This window comes from Lytechinus variegatus, chromosome 3 (genome assembly GCF_018143015.1).
Source record: "Lytechinus variegatus isolate NC3 chromosome 3, Lvar_3.0, whole genome shotgun sequence".
Taxonomy (NCBI): Eukaryota; Metazoa; Echinodermata; class Echinoidea; order Temnopleuroida; family Toxopneustidae; genus Lytechinus; species Lytechinus variegatus.
This window is the reverse complement of record NC_054742.1, coordinates 50402728-50422288: the sequence shown is the minus strand read 5'-3', so window position 1 is coordinate 50422288 and position 19561 is coordinate 50402728.

Genomic DNA, 19561 nt, shown 5'->3' with positions numbered 1-19561 from the left:
TCGATCATGGTTATCATACACTCCGCCACGTAGACGAGGATGTCAAGTTCAGCGTGATCGTTTACGGGGATAAAGTGTACAACAGCTATGCCTACCCCGCCAGATTCGACCTTCCTGTGACTTCTTAATTTGTTGCTCCAACGACCTCAAACAAAATTACGATTCGAAAATTATTTTCGTATTGGAAAAAATATATGCTTATGATCAAGATTATTTCTCACTTTTGTATCAATTATCTAACCAATCAAAATAATATGTTTTTGAATATTGAACATACACAAAAATATATATATATATCACAAAATGAAATAACAGACTAGTTTGATTTTGCCTTTTATAAGTAATGGGTTTCGTCTGTGACCAGAGAATGCCGAGATGTCGGGGAATGGCCCACCTAAATTTATTTTTTTTACCCATTCCAGTATAGCTTGAGCACGGAAGATATTGATATTTGAAACTTGAATTTCAGTGTCATATCGAAAATTTCATTAATTCTTTGTCTCTGTAGGAGCAACATGCAGATGAAACCTACAGATAATAAATGATTTCATAGAAAACAACAAAGCAACAAAAATCCTGGGGCGATCGATCCTTTGCTCAGGCCGGACCAGGCCTGTTGAATCCACTACCATAGGGACTGAGAGACTAAAATTCTGCACCATCCTTTAAAGGCAACTTAAAATTGCATTTTTACACCAGCAGGTATCAGGTTGTCTCGTCTGCATAGCAGAGCGAGACTATAGGCGCCGCTTTTCCAACGGCGGCGACGGTGGCGTCGTCCACATTTAAATCTTAAATGTGAATGATTATTCTTGAGTCATTTGAACGATTTATTAGATGATCATGGACATATTTTGCGAAGAGAAAAACGGAAAAAGATATTCATTGTATCCATTAATATGCACTTTGTCAAATTATCAAATGCAAATATAAAGTGCCCTGCATATGCTTTAATAAAAAAAAAGGTTATCAACAAAAAAATGAGAGGGATCGTCCCGCACCTTAAATTTAGGGGGTGGGACACGTCCCCCCGCTTCCGCCGCCTATGTTGCAGACATAATACATCGAGTCATGTTAAAAGAAAAGAATGATCATTTCATTATTCTTTCTCGTATGTAGCATGCTAATGGTGTATCATTAGATGATTATGCAGTATTATTTATGTTCCGGTGTATACAACGAATACAACGGGGACATCCCGATAGACCGCGGGTCCGATAGACCGCGGGTCCGATAGTCCGCGGGTCCGATAGACCGCGGGTCCGATAGTCCGCGGGTCCGATAGACCGCGGGTCCGTTAGACCGCGGGTCCGATAGACCGCGGGTCCGATAGTCCGCAGTGCGTGTAAAATTATGATCAGATATATCAAATGTCATCGAGAGGTCCAAAGGTCAAATAATACGAGACCATGGGGTTTTATCAGGTGCGGATCCATGGGGGGGGCGAGGGGAAACTGCCTCACCCCCCCCCCCGCTCAAAAAAAGAGGGGGAGAGGGGAAAAGGAGAGTAAAAAGAGAGAAGGAAGATGGAAAAAGAAGATAGAAAAGAGAGTAAGAGGGGGAAAGGAAAGACAAAGAAAAAGGGAGAAGAACAGGGGGAAAGAAGAGAAAAAAAGAGAGGAGGGAAAAGGAAGAGAAGAAAAGAAAGCTAGGAGAAAGGAAAAGGAGGAAAAAGAAGAAGAAAAAAAGAGGAAGGAAGAGAAGAATATTTAAATAGAGAGGAAGATGGGAAGAAAGATAAGAAAAAAGAGAGATAGAGGAAGAGGGGAAAAGAAGAGAATAAAAAGAGAGAGAGATTGGAAGGGGGAGGGAGAGAAGGAAAAAAATTAAAAGAGAAAAAAGGGGAAAGGAAAGAAAATGAAAGAGGGATAAGTAATGGGGGAAAGAGAAAAAAGAGGAAGAGGGAAAAGAAAGAAAAGAAAAGAAAGGAAAAGAAGAAAAAAAATAGGAAGAGAATAATATTAAAAAGAGAGAAAGATGGGAAGAAAGATAAGAAAAGGAGAGATGGAAATAAATTTCGAATGTCCCATTGGGGGATTTGAAATCTCATCTTTTTAGGTTGGAATATCAAAAATTTTCAGTGTAATCGTTGAAATATGTATCGTCTTGATGACTAACTTTTCGACCAGTCCATAATATTCAACATTTCTGCTCGCGAATCGCGCTCATGGTAATTATCTAGTTACATACGCGTCCTGTTCAGGTTTTCAAACATTGCCCAGAATGTTAAATTTTCAGGACAATATACATGAAATTTAAGTTTTAGCTTGCATATGGCTTATGAGATTATAACACATTTATGTTGCTTATATAAAATCTAGGAAATGACTGTTAGGACATGAGCGTTTGCCCCGGTGAGACGGTGCCAGGTAAAAATGGCAGAGGTAATAATGGCAGAGGTAATAATGGCAGAGGTAAGAATGGCAGAGGTAATAATGGCAGAGGTAAGAATGGCAAAGGTAAAAATGGCAGAGGTAAAAATGGCATAGGTAATAATGGCAGAGGTAAAAATGGCAGAGGTAAAAACGGCAGAGGTAAAAATGGCAGAGGGAAAAATGGCAGAGGTAATAATGGCAGAGGTAAAAATGATAAAGATAGGCTACATCATAATGATTATCATCCATGACCGGATCGACTCTTGTCGACGAAATAGGCTATAAAAACAGATTAAATATTATGTTGTTTTTCGTCATTTAAGATCTATACTCTGTCGTTTATATGACTAAACTCAAGCATTTTCTTGCCAAAATGATTTCAATTAGTGACTGCATGATGAAAGGATCTTAAGCTCGTAAGCGGAACAACGCCTTACATACAAACCGTTCCCAACGATTTTTTTTAAAATGTAAACTCCAATGTGTGCAGCCACTAACCCTCTGAAACGAACAAGTTCTGGTCTATTTTGAGCTACTTTCATAATTTAACCTGGATAAAAAAAAATAACCGAAAAATCTGTAATAAAAGTATTTTTTATTTCCACATCATGATGGATCATGATGAATAGATATTGATGTCACTGGCGGATCCATGGGGCACAGCAGGCCCGTGCCCCCCTTGAGAGGTACAATTGAAATCTTAGCAAAAATATGCTAAAACAAGTGTGCCCCCTTTTTAAAGCGAGACCCTTTTCTGCTTGCTAATTATTTTTATGGACAAGTTAGTAGGCGGAAAACTTTTTCGCGTGCTTTTTCAGGAAAATGCCCCCCCCCCCCTTGGAAAATCCTGGATCTGCCCCTGATTAATGTGATATGTTAAATGTAAATTATACAATTATTGTTTAGTCTTTAGAGCAATACCTCAATGCAGCTAGTCCAAGTGGATGCCAGGTTCCCAAAGGGTTTGACGTCATATATGGGAAGCTGCCCCATGACATTTTATGCACTACAAAATGGTTCGTAATTGCTTTAAAAAATATTTCAGGAGCGTCAGTGAAATGATTTGTCTCTTGATACATACTGAAGATAAAAAATTGTTTTTTTTCTAGAAAATTATATTTCATTAATATTTTTTATACACCAAATATGGGAAAGCTGCTCGCAAATGACGTAATCACTAAAATATAAAAGTATAGCTTTTTATATCTTTGCTAAAACCCTCACCAATATCATTTTATTTTTTCTGCTATTTTACAATGACTTTTAACCAGAGGCGTCGATTATGGGGGGGCAGGGGGGCGATCGCCCCACCAATGAAAATATTGGGGGGGCAAACATATCGTTTTGCCCCCCCAATAATTCCTCATGTGCTAATAATAAAATAAGATTGTAATGTTACACAGAAATCAGCAAGCGAGATTGAGATACACAACTCATTCTTCGTCTAAAATCGTGCTCAAAATGTCCACTTTTCAGATTGGAATATCAAAAAATTTCAGCTCGCGAAGCGCGAGCTGAAACAAAAACCCATACTTTCCATGATTAAATAGGTGAATATGGTCCCGTTTTCAGTTCTAAACCTCAAAAGAACTCCCACTTCGATTTGCAATAATCTTTTGTTGGATATATATCTTGTTCTTTATTACCCAGGACCAAAATCCAGTTGAAACCAATTAGAGCAAAACCAATTGAAACCAGTTGGCCAACTGGTTTCAATAGGGAAATTGGAACAACTGGTTCCAATTGAAAACCAGTTGCCAACAGGTTCCAGTTAAAACCAATTAGGCAACTGGAACCAGTTGGCTATTGGTTTCAATTGGTTTTCAATTGGTTCCAGTTGTTCCAGTTTCCCTATTAAAACCAGTTGAATCCAATTGGAGGCAACTGGTTTCAATTGGTTCCAGTTGAAACCAATTGGAGACAACTGGTTTTCAACTGGAACCAGTTGAAACCAATTGGTTTCCAACTGGATCCAATTGGAACTTCCAGTTGGATTGAACTTAATTAGTTACAAATTAATTAGCATTTGCACTAACTATTGCTCATGCCAACACAGAAGCAGTGTTATTTGTCTATTAATACCAATGTAAAGGGCATTGATAAAATACAGACTTTCATATGTATATATTCATATTGGAGTTCTTCAAATATATGTATTTTTATTTGATGTAATTTGGTAACAGTTAGTGGTGTATTAATTATCTTTGAATCTGTTTTAATTATAATCTATAACATTTATGAACATGGTTTTCACTGCTAAGTATTGGAAACACTTATCTGAAAAAAGTGTGGAACTTCAAATTGAAAAATATTGAATAGATACATTGTAAATTATGATGAATCTCATAAAACATTAATCTGTGCACACTGGCAGAAAATATGCAAATTAACTGGTTTCAATTGGATCCAGTTAGGTAACTGGAAAATTTCCAATTAGAAACCAATTGGAATTCATTTCCAGTTACCCAACTGGATCCAGTTAGGATTTCCAGTTACCCAACTGGTTCCAGTTAGAAATGATTTCCAGTTGGAAGTCATTTCCAGTTACCCAACTGGTTCCAGTTAGGATTTCCAGTTGCCCAACTGGTTCCAGTTAGGATTTCCAGTTACCCAACTGGTTCCAGTTAGAAATCATTTCCAGTTGGAAGTCATTTCCAGTTACCCAACTGGTTCCAGTTAGGATTTCCAGTTACCCAACTGGTTCCAGTTAGAAATCATTTCCAGTTGGAAGTCATTTCCAGTTACCCAACTGGTTCCAGTTAGGATTTCCAGTTGCCCAACTGGTTCCAGTTAGGATTTCCAGTTACCCAACTGGTTCCAGTTAGAAATCATTTCCAGTTGGAAGTCATTTCCATTTACCCAACTGGTTCCAGTTAGGATTTCCAGTTGCCCAACTGGTTCCAGTTAGGATTTCCAGTTGCCCAACTGGTTTCAACTGGAAATTGTTAAATTCCAGTTAAAACCAATTGAAACCAGTTGAAACCAATTGAAACCAGTTGGAAATCCAACTGGTTTCAATTGGATTTTGGTCCTGGGAAAAACGTCCATTAAAGTCAACTTTTTTCATATCGAAATATCAAAATTTCAGCTCGCGCTTCGCGCTCGCATTAATCTGCTGGTGAGATATATGTGTGTGTGTGTGTATATATATACATACATATATATATATATATATGTACACATAATATAGGCATATGTGTGTGTGTGTGTGATTTTTTTTGTTTTGTGTGATCGAGCGCCTTTGGAAAATTGATTCATGATTTTGCCCCCCCAATCTGAAAAATGGATCGACGCCCGTGCTTTTAACTAAGGTTTAACTTCCCCTGTAATGAATCAAGTACAATTGCGATCAAGGGTGTGCTTCAAATTTGAATTTTAATACAGCGATTTGACATGAGAAGGCCGTCCATGAGAGTCCAGAAAAAATAAAATATTCCAGCCAAAATATTATTTGGTGCAGACGATCTATCTATGATTTTAAAAATGTCACCCTTTCCATTATTTTCTTAGAACCTTTCTTTGTTAATCTATGTAGGGCTTACATGCGGGGACTTTTTGATTTTTTTTTGCATGGGGGTTTAAGACCCTTTTTACCTATACCATTATGACCTCTGCCATTATGCCCTCTGCCATTTTTAACCTTTGCCATTTTTACCTCTGCCATTTTTACCTCTGCCATTATTACCTCTGCCATTTTTACCTCTGCCATTTTTACCTCTGCCATTATTACCTCTGCCATTTTCACCTCTGCCATTTTTACCTCTGCCATTTTTACCTTTGCCATTTTTACCTCTGCCATTTTTACCTCTGCCATTTTTACCTCTGCCATTTTTACCTTTGCCATTTTTACCTCTGCCATTTTTACCTTTGCCATTTTTACCTCTGCCATTATTACCTCTGCCATTTTTACCTCTGCCATTATTACCTCTGCCATTATTACCTCTGCCATTTTTACACCGAGCCTTTGCCCCCCCCCCCCAACAAAAAAGAGAGAATCAAGGCTAAGAAAAAATAGAGAGAAAAGGAAAGGGATTAGGATGAAATATATTATTTTCCAAATATTATGTCAAAATCTATCACAACCTTGTATTTTTGTAATAAAAGTGTCAACATATTTGCTTGCTCGCTTCGCTCACTGCCAACTTCTTATTAATTTTATGTGATACGCCATATTGAGCCCCCTTGAAATTGTTGGCTCATTACGGCACTTGGACAAATCTACTTTGAGCTGCCGGATCGGGGAAAATATGGGTGAAAAAAATGGCCCCTCCCCCTATTGGCGGAAGCTGGGTCCGCCCCTGACTTAGGCTTTCAAGATAAAATACAGGAAAATTCTTTTTAAAAAAATCAGATCGCGCTTCGCGTTCTTATTATTTATTTAGGCCTTGTGAGATACCTCAATGTGTTTTCAAGAATAAAATCTCAGATTTTCTTTAACGTCTACCCCCCATTTCATTTATTTTTATATCTTGGTGCCCTCGCCCCCCCCCCCCCTGCACCCATGCTGAATAAATACGCCACTGATGAGGATAATTAGTCGAGATTGCATATTTCCTAGAGGTTATCATTGATAATATTGAAGGGTATACTAAAACAACAGTACAGAAACTACAGCTCCCGTTCACAATATTCTAGTAGGGCCTACTCTGGTGAGAAGTTAAACCAAATTGAACCCCCCCCCCAAAAAAATCACTTGTGTTTCGCGCTCCCATTGATATTACATCATGGGCGGAAATCCCAGGGGGGACGTGTCCCACCTACTCAAAATAGTAGGGGGGGGGACACAATATCAAATGTCCCCCTACTATTTTGGTCTTTGATAATCATAGAAATACATCATTCTAAATCGAAATAAAGCATGTATTCTGGGACGAGATGACCTTACTTAAGCGATGATAACCTTTTTTTTCCCGCCCCTTGTCCCCATAGGCGGATCCAGGGGGCCGAGCTCCCCTCCCCCCTCTTGGCGGAGCAAAAAAAGGGGAAAAAAAGGAAAAGAAGAAGGAAAAAGGAGTAAAAAGAGAGGAGAATAGGAAGAGAAGGACGACGAAGGCATAAAATAAGATGAGGGGAAGACTTGGAAAATAAAAAGAATCTTTCGTGCAACTATATAAAACTTTCGCTCGCGCTTCGCGCTCACATTGCCTATTAGGTGATTTAAATATCTTGTTCAATATGGAGTTCGAATATCAAGTTTGGAAGTCAATAAACAACACATATTTCACCTCGGAAATCGAACTTTCATTATTTTGTGTAATTTAAAATTCGTTTTTAAAAAATGCTCTGTAAAAATGTCAATTTTATGGTTTGAATGTTAACATTTGCTGCTTGCGCTACGCGCTCGCAAATTTTGATTTATCAGGTACCTATATTTTCGTGTAATCCATAAAGTTTTCAAAATATCCCTTTTCTGGTCTGATTGTTAAGGCGCATCAGCTGGAGCGCTGCACGCTCGCACTTTGATTGGCGAGTTATATAAATATTTCAATATTGTTTATACAACAAAGTACTTAAAATCCCCTTTTCATGACAGTTTATCAAAAATTATAGCTCGCGACTCGCGCTCGCATTAATGGTTAAAAATATATAAACTGATGCATCCTATTCATAATCACAAAAGTGAAATGTCCAGTTTTATGCCATGATATCATCAGATTTCGCAACCTCATTAGGCATTAATAAATATCAATTTAATAATTAAATTGTCCCTTTGTTTCATCTCGCGCTTATCAAGATGAATAGGAAGACAGTCATCATTTTCATATGATGGCATGTCGTAAGGATGTCCCGGTCCTATGTCAAAACTCAAAATAATAATAATATCAGCTCTTTTTTAAGTGCGATCCATATCCACCTTACAATTTTTCTACAAAGTGCTAGAATTATAAAGCTGAAATTGACTCTTTTTTTCAGATCGGACTATCAAAGTTTCATGATTTTCATGATTAAAGTTGTATTTAGAATGCCTAGATTCTAGGTCTAAATATGAAACACGCTCGCGCATGTTTATTCAGATACCCAACTTGTTCTCTAATTTTAATCATTATCTAGTTTCAGATCACAATATCAAAAAATTCTGCTCGCGCTTTGTGCTCGCATTATTAATGTAGGAAGACGCCATATTACTCATCCTTTTGATGATTTACAAAACATGATCAGAGTGGCCCACTTTTAGGTCTAAATCTCGATTTTTTTTTCTCCTCGCGCTTCGCGCTCGCATCAATCGTTAAATTACATAGCTATCCTGTTCACGATTACAAAAACTGATTGAAATTTTCCATTCTTTCTTTTAAAAAATGTTCAGCTCGCGCTTCGCGCTCGCATTTTTTGATTGTTGAAATATGTGACGCCTTCATGGCTAAGAGCAAGCAGTCCTTAACAGGTACCAGTTTAAAACGTATATTTTTTTTGCTCGCGCTTTGCGCTCGCATTATTAATACTCATATTTTTTAGGATTTATAAATCATGAATAGAGTGTCTCGTTCAGTAAATATTATAGGACTAAATCTAGAAATTTTCCGCTCGCGCTTCGCGCTTGCTTTTTTTACTCATATACCTATTCTGCTTGAGTTAAAAAAAGTGCTTAGAATTTCCTTTCTTTGGGTGAAAATTTCAAAAAGATTCAGCTCGCGCTCGCATTATTTGATTGTTAAATGCTACTTTAACAGGTATCTGTTTCATCAGTTCATTTCCCCTCGCGCTTTGCGTTCGTAGTAATTATTAAGTTGCATACATGTCTTTTCCAGGATAACAAACATCGCCCAGAATCAGTTCAAATTTTAGGAAAAAAGATACATAAAATTTCCCCAAAAGAAACAAACAAAAATTATCTTCGAGCTGCCGATCGGGGAAAATATGGCTGAAACAAATTTCCGCCCATCCCCCCCTCCCTATTGGCGAAGGCTGGAACCGCCCCTGTGTCCCCCTACCTTTTGGTATTTATGTATTCATGGATTTTTTTTCAAGAACACATTAAAAAGTGGTCTTTATTTTTTTAATGTGATTATAAGATAATTTAATTTAGCCTGGCCGGGAGGGAGTGGGCGCCATTTTTCGAAAAGTACACATGGGCGCCAAACATCAGGTCGAATTTGCTCCCCTTCCCTCCCTTGAAATCCCGGATCCGCGCCTGGGTTCTATAACAATAACCCAATTAGGGCAATCACCCCCTGACAACTACTTCAAGGAAAATATTAACCCATATTTTTTACCGCCGGGGACTGTTCCCCCCCCCCCCGGAAATTTACTCTCCAGACAATTACCCCAGATAATTATGAAAATAATAATTGTGAAAATGCCTGTACGTGACGACATGGCGTGGTACTTTATCTTACCATGTCTTTGGCGGCCGAAGGCAAAACATTTAGGGGGATCCACCTGAGATTTTGGGATGGACACAGGTAAAAAATTGACAAGCAAATCAACCAAAATTTTAGGAGGGACCACCAAAATATTTTGACAAGAAAAAAAAAAGGTTATCAACCAAAATTAGGGGGGGGGGCAAAAATATTCTAGGGTGGTCTACCTCAATTTAGGGGGGGACGTAGAAAAGACTAAAAATTTAGGGGGGACCGTCCTCCCACCTCAAATTTAGGGGGGAAAGCCCCCCCCCCCCCCTTCCGCCGCCTATTAAAGTAATTAATAAGCTTATTATTTCGACATAGCGATATATATATCTTGTCAAGTCGATATGTCCACATGGCGAGATATGAAGTGTACAAGTCCCGGCAAGAATCCCGATATACCGCCATGTTGACATGTATTATTTAAGTCGACTTGGCAAGATACAATATCTTGCCATGTTGACATATAACGTTTTATAAGTGGACTGACTTGGCAGGATAACGTATCTCGCCATGCGGACATAATAAGCTTATTTAGTCGACATGGCAAGATAAAGTATCTCGCCATGTCGTCAAATCGATGGCATTTTAGAGGCTCCGTATGGCGTCTAGAGGGCATATTTCCGGGGGGGGGGGGGGTGTAACAGTCCCCGACGATAAAAATATGGAGATAATATTTTCCTTGAAGTAGATGTCAGGGGGCGATTTGTCCTGTAGGTCATTGTTATAGAACCCCATAGACTTGTATCAATGACCTTTTGACCTCTTGATGACATGGATTTCACTATGTTGTCCTGATCATAATTTTACAGACACCGCGGACTATCGGACCCGCGGTCTATCGGGCCCGCGGTCTATCGGACCCGCGGTCTATCGGACCCGCGGTCTAACGGACCCGCGGACTATCGGACCCGCGGTCTAACGGACCCGCGGTCTATCGGACCCGCGGTCTATCGGGCTGTAACCAATACAACAGTTCGTTATTTTCAGTACGTGCTTCTCAATGTGATACTTTATAATTATGAATACGGATCTGGTTAAAAAATTAAAATGATTCTAAATACCATTTGCTCATTTTGTGGAAGAGAAGTTGAGGATATCGTGTATTTCTTTTAAAAATGTAACGTGACCAGATTGTTTTGGAATCGTCTAACTTACTGGCAAAATATAGCTGTAGAATGAAGGTCTCCTTAGTACATGTTTTGTTTGGTTTTATTGAAAAGAGAAATGATTTAAACTGTGTAATTATTTGGAATAAACAACAATTGTATCTATTTCGAATACAGAAATTTATTCCTTCTTTTAAGGTGAATAAGCAACAGATTAGGAAAAATTATATAAATGAAAAACAAACCAGCATACTTGCCAATAAAACTGAAAAATTTGATAAGAAAATTGTTAAATTTTTGAGAGGTTATTGATCTTTTAGTAAGCTTCTCTTTCTTTTCCTAAATTATTTTCATTTAATATGCTACATTCTCTGTTTGTCCCGTTTCTATACCGCTCTGAATGCCTTGTATGCATTTTTCGTTGATCTCAATTGATTAGCATTCATGCTATTTGCATTGATATGTTGTAATTATATTGCATGCAACTCTTTGTACTAACATAAATATGGAATTGATTTTGTTGACAATTTAATGATCATGGAGGGCCAATAAAAAGATCTTTAAAAATATCAATATGTTAAGGATATATGCACGTACAGGCTTACTTTGTCAGGCCTTTTTAAAAGGAAATATGTTATCATCAAGATATATACACATAATAACATTTAGCATAATACTAATAATGATAACAATAACAATATTAATAATAACAATAATAATAATGATAGTAATAATAATAATAATGATAATATTGGTATTATTTACCCAGGGAAGCCACTTCAGTTCTGAAAACTGTTCTTCCAGCGGGCCCTGCTATTATTCTTACCCCGGCTTTTAATAGCATATTGCATAATATCTTACATTTTCCTTGTTTGCTGGAATAGATATAAAGCATACTTAAGAATGTGAAAATTGTTCAATCTCTTTATTGTCTAATTCTTAAAAAAAAAGAATGACAGAAAATGTCATAGAATACATTCCATCTTATTCAGGTTAATAATTATCTTATATCCCAGTTTGATCAATCCATTATGATAGAATATATGCAGCACTCGTTATCGGGTATGTTATTGCCGTTTAACAGAATAAACACACATACTCTTAACAGGATCCAGTTTAAAGACAAGATTGTGATAACTTTGTGGTAACTTGCCATTGAAACTTATTTTTTGATCGGCTGCTCAACCCTGTAACAATGATCGCCACACCATACTGGCAAAGTTGCCACAATCTCAGTCTTTTAGAACGTTGTCTTAGTATTATACTTTGTCAGCTAAAGTTGCAATGATCCTGCTTTGATTTTTTAACATGCTTGCCCAAGCTTAGAAAATGAATTAAATTTTGAAAATTTAAATTATAACTGATATTGATGAATCTGATTATGAGAATCCATTTCCAATTGTGGTGGTGGTGGTGGCGTAACAGTAGGGGACGGTCTGCCCCCTGGAGGATTTCAGCGGGAAAATAACACGGGAAAGGGAGAAGAAAAGGGGGAAAGAAAGTTTAAAGAGAAAGAAAGAAGAAGTGAAAGAAAACGAAGAGTGAAAACGCCGGAAGGAAAGAGTGAAAGGGAAGGAAAGAAGAACATGTGAAAAAGAACAAAACATCCCGGGTTACGAAGAAATGAGGGAGGGAGGGGGAATAAATTTATTAAACTATTTATGGAATGGGAAAGGACGAAGGAAAAGAAAACTGACAAAAAGAAACGGGAAATGAAGGTATAGGGGATGTGAGAAAGGGCTAAGGAAATGCTTAATGAGAAAATAATGGCATGGGAAAATAAGAACTTAGAAATACGGGCGGGACTGTCGAGAAGAAGAAATATAATGGGAACAGACTAAATGCAAGAGAAGAAAGTGGAAAGGGCATGGTGGGGTCGTAGAGCGGATGAAGAAATGACAAAGGGAACTAGAATGGAAGAAGATTGGGGAAAAACATTACCAAGTAACTTGTGGATAAATAAATAATAAGGCCCCCGCCCCCCCCCCCCCCCCGGCCCCAAGTCTGTCTGCACAGTCCCCTTGTCTGCGTACGCGTATGCGCAATTCTAGTGAATCAAGATACACAACCACCAAATCTTTAATGAAATTTTTGGAACACTTTCTCATATTATGAGGGACATTATCAACTGAAATTTTCTGTGGAATACGAAGAAATTCAGGAGACCGTTTCATGAAAGAAGCCAGCACTGACAATTTTTTTTCTTTCTTTTTCTTTAGGTGCGCAGACATGCCACCCCCCCCCCTCCCGATCCCCCATCCACGTTCTAATTCCTAGATCCTTCGATATAATTTTGGTTGGGCGCGGGCGGATTAAATGCGCGCTCATAACTTGCGCATTGATTAATATTAATAAAACCGCGCAATATTTCATACACGTGATATTTATTACCAAATTATTCCCGCCAAAAGTGGAACTATAGCAGTTCTAAACTGAATTGACTTTATTGACCCTATTTGGATTTGAATGATAAATTTTGAGTTTTTCTTTGTCATGTTTGTAAAGCATAATTAGGAGAGTATCATGGGCAATTGTCTTGCAATGGTATGCCGCCGCTGTGCCCCCGGTGAGTATATTCGATGAGGATTATTCCCCCTCTCTCTCTCGTTCCTTTTGTAAAGTTTTTATTAGATCTAGGTCCTTGTACAAAAGGGCTAGAAATTTGAGGGAGAAAATGAAATGAGAAGGGGTTAAAATTTAGTGTGATATTATTTTCTTTAAAAATCCTATTGCAAAATTAGCTTATCGTGTTAAGAGGGTCATTTAAGAGGGTCATCAAAATGATTTCGATTCATTTTTCAGGTATGATCCTTTAATACTAGGCCTAGCTAATTTCAGCAATCGTGCTTTTTCCATCAAACTTTTTTTACTCAACGTAACATAGTATGTTAGCCTATAATATTCTATGTGGAGTCCGATGTCTGGTCGCATAGTTGTGAAGGTGTTTGCTTTTTAATATGATTTTACCCTAGGTCTACATTATGAAAAAAATGTTTTGAAATGTTTCTTTTAAAATCCTTGAAATTGCCGTATATAGGCCGGAAATGTGTGCTCGTAGCGGGACTTTTTTTTCTATTTTGTCTGTCCGTCCGGTAGTATGCCCCTTTGTAATTTTTGAAAATAGGCTATAACTTTTCCAATTATCGTATCGCTCCTTCCATTCTTAATGGAAGAAAACTGCACCTGCATAACTAAACCTCTCAAGAAAAGTTTGGAAATCTGTGTTTGGCCATTAATTTCTTCCTACTCCCAATTTCAAACAATGCATATTTGATATCATTCAAAAGATCATTTAATTCTCTATAAGATGATACCATGCTTCTTATGATAATGCCATCACGAAAAGAGCAGGATTCAAAAATGTTGGATGAGGTCTGAATTGAAAAGCTGCAAAACGAGCAGAAATAGTCATGAAGAGTCAATACAGAACATGTTCTTTTGTCTGTGTCAGTAGAGATGAAAATGCATTCAACCCAAGCCCCTGCTTCTGAAGTGACGGTTCTGTGAGATAACATGGTTGGTGTCGTTGTTTGAAATACCCATGCATGTTTGTTTGTTATGTTTTTGCTTGTGCAGAGGTGTGTAATTTCAAGCATATATTGATGTAAAGGCGCATGAAAACAAAATAAATTACTGAAGAAACTCACTCATCACCACGGAAAAAAGAATAGTGACTGTCAATTTTGCGTCATTTTGCAACTTTGGAATTTTGACCTTGCCCCACATTTCAAGGTACTTCACCTCCATGTGAGTTATAATCATATCATGTAGGCTATCATTTTAAAGAAAATTAAATGATCTATTCATTTATATTCATTACACATTGATATTTACTAAAACTGTTGAGGAATTATCGGTCAAAGTAAAAACAAAACCGCTGAGAATCTCACTCATCACCACGGAAAAAAGAACATATTGTGCCATTTTGCAGCTTTTGAATTTTGACCTTGCCCCACATTTCAAGGCACTGCACCTCCATGTGAACCATAATCCTATCATGTAGGGTATCATCTTAGAGAAAATTAAATGTTCTATTCATTGATATTAATTAAAAATCAAATCCTATCTGACATCTTTCAAATTTCTGTTGAAAGTGAATGGCTTTTCCAAACCTATGCAGGTCGATTGCTACGTCGATGTTGTCCTTGTATCTATCGGTGTCTTTACAGCAGGCATAATGAATATGTCTTTCTTAAATTCATCTTCGGAATCGTTGTCGGGACAGGATTTGGAGCAGGTAGGACCCTATCTTTAATCTAATGCGTTTAATAAAATAGTAGGAGCTTTAGCTTCCACGCATGAGGTATTCAAGAACATAGACAATGCATTGTTAAATGCCCTTCATGTCAAGGAACCAAGAAGTCTTTGTCGAAAATTGGTGAATCAAAAGAGCAGTTTCCTCCTGGACACTGAAGAAACGACACATTTGCGATTTTTCGTCAGCTCCGAAACTTAGGACGAAACTGATGTTCCGGATCACCAATTTTGGACATAGACGTTTTGCAGCTGTTCTTTGTCATTAATTTGACGGTTATTTACAATACATTTACTGTGTTTTGTACTATACTGTGCAGGTAATTAGAAAAAAGGAGTGATAAGATAAAACCAACCGTTGGTTACCGAAAAAATTCGAAGAAGGAAGCTCATTTGAAAGAGAGAAAGAGGGGGGGGGGTGTGGGAAACAGGGACACGTTCAATAAATAATTTACTGTATCATAACTTTGGGTGGGTGAAACATTTGGTTGAAAATCTGAAGTAACGTGGAAACCTTGATTTGGGTTAGTTGCTGATTTCTGTTACCAATGACAAAGCCGGCCCCACAGTAAAATCTTTATGATAAACCATGATAATGATTTTAAAAAAACGAATACCATCCCAAATAGGGGGAAAGGAGTACTCGACTAATGATGATACTTTACTTTTGACGAAAGGGAAGAGTTGATGTCCGGTATTTCTACCAAGTTAGACAAAGATACAAAATGGTCCCCCCCCCCCCACACACACAAACGAAATTTTCTTATGCCGCTGTAACTCAAAATAAAGTAGATCAAATTTCGAATGAACTAACTTTAACCATTATTCAACAATGTTCTTGTACCAAATAATAAAAGCTCATGCGACCCTTTTTTTAACAAATCGTATTTTGCATTAAATTTGAAATAAAAAAGGAAAAATAGTATGTTTGAGGTTCGGAATATACTCGGAACAAGAATACATTACAACCTCATACCACTAGTCAATATTTCACTAACTGGGCTCACTAAAATAAAATCAAAATTATATTCTGTAGGCCTAACTTTTTACATTTCTAATATTAAATCATTTGCATATTTTTGCTGTTTTACAACATTCATATTTCGACAGAATAACAAAAAGGGATAAAATCGAATAAATTGAAATCTTACCTTTCTATGTTTATACAGCTCTCCATTACACTGTGATCAATAAGCTTCGTTATCCGTGGTTTGAAAGATCTGTCCTCGGTGGTACCATCACCATTCTTGCAGGTTTAGGGTTCGGTGTCTCCGTACAGATACGATGCATGCTGTGTCTCGTCCTACCACACTTCTTCGGCAAGAACGGGCGAGGCATTCTCACATCTCTCGCCGTCGTTTACTTGATGGCCGGTAATTAATCGTCTGGTTATTATATTGCTTCTATTATGTAATTAAAACATTAAATACAACAGATTTACATTCAAGATTATAATGTACTGATGGATTTGCCGTTCATTCACCATTATTAAAGGGGGAATCTAGCTGTACAAAATCCGTGCCATCACGACGATGTAAATGTGGGTATTCAATGCGAATAATAAAGGTGATCTATACATTATGTATCTAAAAGTTCGTCCCGTCGAAATCTTCATTTTGAATTAAATAAGACCTATCGTGTGGTATTTCTGACAAGTTATCAATCTCAACGTCATCGAAATTTATCGAAAAAGAACAGAGGTTATCTCTGTTCTAAACATACAAGATTTACAGAAGACCTACGTCTATGGGTGAATCCGCTTTCAGAACACTGTAAGCTATAATGGTGGCCATAACTGAGGGCTTCCAAAGAAAAACAAAATAATTTTCAATTGGTTATGCAATGAGCCAGGTGCGTTGCTATGTCAGTGACTAAATGACATATTGTTAGGCAAGGCCCTCCTGTTATAACTTACCGTAAAACCTCTATCCAGATTATTATCCATTGGTCGATACATTACATAATATAAATTAAAAATCATGATTGTATATTGTCTTATATAAGTGTAGAAGTAATGATATATATTTTTGAATAATATTGTTATAGGTCCAATAAAAAACATATTGGACAACGGGCAAGAATCTGCCCGTTCAATCTCTTGCACAGCTGCGCTGAGTTTCAACCATAGCAAGGAGATATTTGACTTGCTTCACAGACCATTCACAAACGCCTTTAGAAATCTGGAGGTAGGTAAGAAACTCTCGAACAATAAATCTTAATTGAGCAATTACTTGATATTTGGTCATTTTCATGGACGGAATGAGACATGAACCCATTGCCTTGTAAAACGTTGCAATTAAATGAGGCCCCAAAAATCAAACACATTTCGATTTGTAGGCCAATTAGGCTACAGAAAGTTGGCACTGGTGATTGATTTTCTTTTTAAATCTATACGTTTAAACCCAACTTCCTTTTATAACGAGTCTTCTAATAGATGATCAATTAGAGTTTTTAGTTTTATGTTCAACCATTGATTAAATCAGCAGCAATCCCTGCGAAACGATTTGATGCCAATGTCCATCTATTGGTATTGAGAGTATCAGCTCCCCCCCCCAAAAAAAAAGATCTGCGCCTTGTGTTAATTGAATTATCTTTTTAAATTGGATCTATTACCAAATCCCAAAATCAAATACATTTAGGCCTACTAGTATGAAACAGAATATCACATATTAACAAAAACATTTGGTGCTTGGAGCTAACATGATAGCGAAATGCTAAATATGGCAAATAATGTCATATACAGTTTAAAAACAAAATTAATGAATTACAATATTTGCATATCAAATTCAGTATTACTATACGAATTTAGATAATTGCAGTCATCTTTAACGAACGTATGTACACTTTTTAAAGGAAAATATTTTCATTCCTCACAATTTTCACAAGATCTGTATAAAGAAACAATTGTTTTTTGGCAGTATATACAAATATGTGGCTGGTGTTGTGGCTCAGTGGATAAGTCTCCGGACTGTTAACCACAAGGTCCGGGGTTCAAATCCCACCACAGCACTAGCGTCCTTTGGCAAGGCGTTTATCTACATTTGCCACTCTCGATCCAGGTGTAGTACATGGGTACCCATTAGGAAGGAATTCCTTGAATGCTTGATGCGCCCGATCAGGGTAGCCGTGTTATAAAGACGGGGTAATAGTATGCAGCGCTTAGAAACATTTGTATTAAGCGCTATAGAAATGTTGCATATTATTATTATTATTATCATATGTAATTATCTAGTAGCACTCTTTTAAACAATTTTCTGAATATTTTTTTTTCTGCTGAGAATATTTCTCAAATCAAATTATCAGCCTTGTTTCTCGGTCTCTATCTGTATCTCTCTATTCATTTTTTTTACAATTATGTTTGTTTGTTGTTGTGTTTTACAAGATTAACCTTCAAAAGAAAGCCTTGAAGGGCTTGACCGGTATAAAAAAGGCAATAATTTCCTAACATTTGGTATTTTTATTTTTATGATACTTGTAGCTGCAAAAAGATGACATTGAAGCCCTAGCGGATAAGGTTAAGGCCAAGTTCAGGAGCTTCCAAGATGAACTCGAAAGGAAGGTGGAGGGCCGGAAAGAAAAGGAACAAGAGGACTATGGCAAAAAGATGGAATTTAGATGTGAAGGTACACTGGTATCATGAAGAACACAGTGGCATATCTAGGACAAACGCCGGCCGAGTCACGTGCCCCCCCCCCCCCATGCACCCCTAGATACGCCAGTGGTGAAAATATATTCATGCATCTAGTTTAACTGGAATTTTATACGAACCGAAGTACTTGGTACATTAAACTAGAACGGGTCTTTTGGCTGAATGTCTACAGTCGCCAAAGTCATTTAAAGCAATAGAAATGAACTTTTAATGGCCGTAATCCATGGTAATTGCAACGACAGTGCTTCAAACAATTAATGAAAATAAAGGTCTCTATTGATTGCAAAGTTACAAGCGCAATGTATAGGTTTTATGTAAAAGTCCCACATTTCATATTTTGTAACGTCTTCAAATCTTTTCAGATATATTTTCCAAGAGTGTGGACAAGTGCCGGGATGTATTTCGTGATAAGGAGAAGGATTGCTACAAAGCATTGAAGGTTCCAGGGGTGAAACACTTACTCTGCTTGCCTCTCAAGATGACATTCTTATGTCGTATATTTCAAGGTATAGGCATGATAATTTGTTAATTCTTAAATAAACTCTCATCATGAAATTACAAATGATTACAATTCTGTATAAAGATTTATGATATTGTCATAGTTATACAATTTTCTGAAGAGGTGGAAATGTCAATGAATGAAAATAAGCATAAAACTATGTTAATGAAATCATTTACATTCATTTTATAATAGAATTACAGATAAATTTGTACACTCACTTTTAATTGCTGTCGCATTAAATATGATTAATATATTTTCTTTTCTATTTCAGTATTTGATTTTATGTGTGATAAAGCACCGGTGGATACAAACGGCTTGATGGATACCTA